Genomic DNA, 2,691 nt, shown 5'->3' with positions numbered 1-2,691 from the left:
GCCCACACACAGGCATACCGACAATCCTTCTTTCCACGAACAATACGAGACTGGAATAGAAGGGAGAACCGATGGAGGTACTCAAGGTACCCTCCGCCACACACTGTCAGGTGGCTTGCAGAGTATGGATGTAGATGTAGATGAAATCCAGGATTTTTTTGCACATTCACAAGAAATTTTGTAGAGAAACAATTTCAGGCGAAATGTTAGTACCACTGGACCAAACCCCAATGAACATTACGTAACTGTCGTCACTTTCTGCTGTTCGATGTGAATGTGACGATGGTTCTTCGAGACGGACGCAGCTTCTCCCTTTTTCCTCATTACGAAGTGCTTCATCATTAATGATTTTGCTGATCTTATGCTTTTAGACCCAAAAGTTGGAGGCAACAATTCCCCAGTATCTTACTCAGTTCTGACGACAACTACTTTTATTTGACAATAAAAAAAATTAAACCTATGAAGTTATCCCGTAAAAATATGCAAATAGGCAAACGATGGCTTCATCAGATTTGTAATAAACACAGGCTATCAGTTATCTCAGTTGAACTCTTATGTTTGTTTTAAAAGTCTTTTCGTTGATTGCTACAGAGGGATTTATCGGACTTTGAACGACAAACGTTCATTTCGAAAGTTGTTAAGAAAATGGAGATTTATTATTCACTGTCTCCAGCTTCAAGACTGCAGGAAGTGTACCTACTTGGAGTCATTATCTCACACAGTGGAAGACATAGTTGTTGACTACGTCGACCTGATTATGGTGAGCTTAAAAATATGAGCAGAGTCGTCCTTACTAACAGACAAGCTAAATAGGAGTGTCTGGCATATACGAACGATATGTGAGATGTGTTGAATCACTGAGTGAAAATGGCTACGTTTTAATTGCATCGCGACGGTGGACATCATTTTATGGTCTCATTGTGCCTTACCAATAACTAAATATTCGAGAATTATAGTATTTCCTGACATGACAGAGATAGTATAGCATGGGTTTGAAGTATTCTGAACGGTATCAACGAATAATTTGATCATCACACAGGTCGAAACACGAAAGCGCATTTGGAACATAAAGCGAGCCAGTTGCTACCAGAATCTTCCAACTGAAGCATTGGGCGGTGGTCAAGACAGTATGTATGTAATTACCTTTCAAAGCGTCGAGAAACTAGTGGAACCCATGTTACGTTGAAATATTGAGCTTTGGCGGACTGAAGAAGGTTCAAATCGTAATGAAATGCCTATGAATATTATCTTCATTTGAAGATAATACCTTCTATGTGGCTAGGCTGCGCCAGTTTCTGTTTACACACCCGACGTTTCGACCCCTCTGCTGGGATATTCAGATTCTTATAGTGTCCCTGGTTAGCCGAATACTATCATTTGATTTACTATAGGAGCTTTAGCTTTTAAAGATTACCATACAAACGGTACTTGTCAAAATAATTCGCCACGAAATAATTCGCCCAAAAGTATTTGGCTCTTCACGTGCTAAACACGACGTTGTCTGCTTTTACTACTACGTATGTACGTTGCAATTGACTATTGGCAGAGGATAACTGACGCAGGACCATCGATAAAGATTTCTTCACCGTGCCATTCATGTATAAAGTGTAGGATGTTCTTTTGTACTGTACGGGTAAGAGACTGGAAAGGGCATTAGTGATCATTTCGCGATTATAAGATTTATGTCATACTGAATTTCATGACCACCAGACGTCGTTAGACTAATGTGTTAACTGATGATCAACTACGCTGTGTTCTACTAACTGCGATCATGAGTCACCTAGCTACACATCACTCCTTTAAAGCTTTATGACGGACGTAGATCATCGTTCCTTCCTTTTTTCCTGATTTTGAAGTATTTCCCACAGTAAAGCGTATTGTTCATATTCAACTCTTTTAAAAGTAGTCCTGCATAGTAGTAAAGGACCGTAAAAAGTCACAGTGCAGCAAGCTTCGACGCTGAAAATAATGTCATGTATATACCATAGCAGATAGCAACCAAGAAGCGAATTAATGGCATCTCATTTGTTTCCGACTATGGCATCCAATGTTCTAAATCTGTTTCTCTTTTAATCCAGTCTTTACTTCAGTACTAACTGGATTTTGCTAGAAGAAATTTCTAGTGTCCGCATCAAAGGAGACACTCAGTTGAACAGATTTACAGAAGCCACTGACAATGTAAACCAGAAAGGCAGAAGTTGAATTGAATCAAAACCATCCTGAATATGAGTTCAGTGACTCTACCACAGTCCAACTTCACTCGATATCTTTGTTTTCTCACGGAGACCGAAAATAAAGTTTTTGACAAAAATCACAGACTCTCTGTCATCGTCACCTCTCTCAACATAATAAACACTGAAACTGTTTTGTCTTTCCAGTTTAAGAATTATACAACACTCTTGCCTCAGGCACATTTAAACATCACCTTTTCATACAAAAACTGATGTCACCTGGGAACAAATTTAATGTTAAAAGTTCAAATAAGAGTCATGGCGGTAGAATCAAGTAAGAGCAGGAACATGATAGATATAAAAGGAACATTAGAAATTTTTGTCGTCTTAAAGTTATTTTCATGTGCCAGTACTAAAAGTAAACACACAGATTCTTCTGGTTTATCATATAATGCGGAGATAACTTTTGTTATCCTCTTCTTGTTGCAAATAATCAAGGCAGTTACATATCTGCCAAAAG

This window comes from Schistocerca piceifrons, chromosome 1 (genome assembly GCF_021461385.2).
Source record: "Schistocerca piceifrons isolate TAMUIC-IGC-003096 chromosome 1, iqSchPice1.1, whole genome shotgun sequence".
Lineage (NCBI taxonomy): Eukaryota > Metazoa > Arthropoda > Insecta > Orthoptera > Acrididae > Schistocerca > Schistocerca piceifrons.
The sequence above is the reverse complement of the archived record's forward strand: the minus strand, read 5'-3'. Positions refer to the sequence as shown.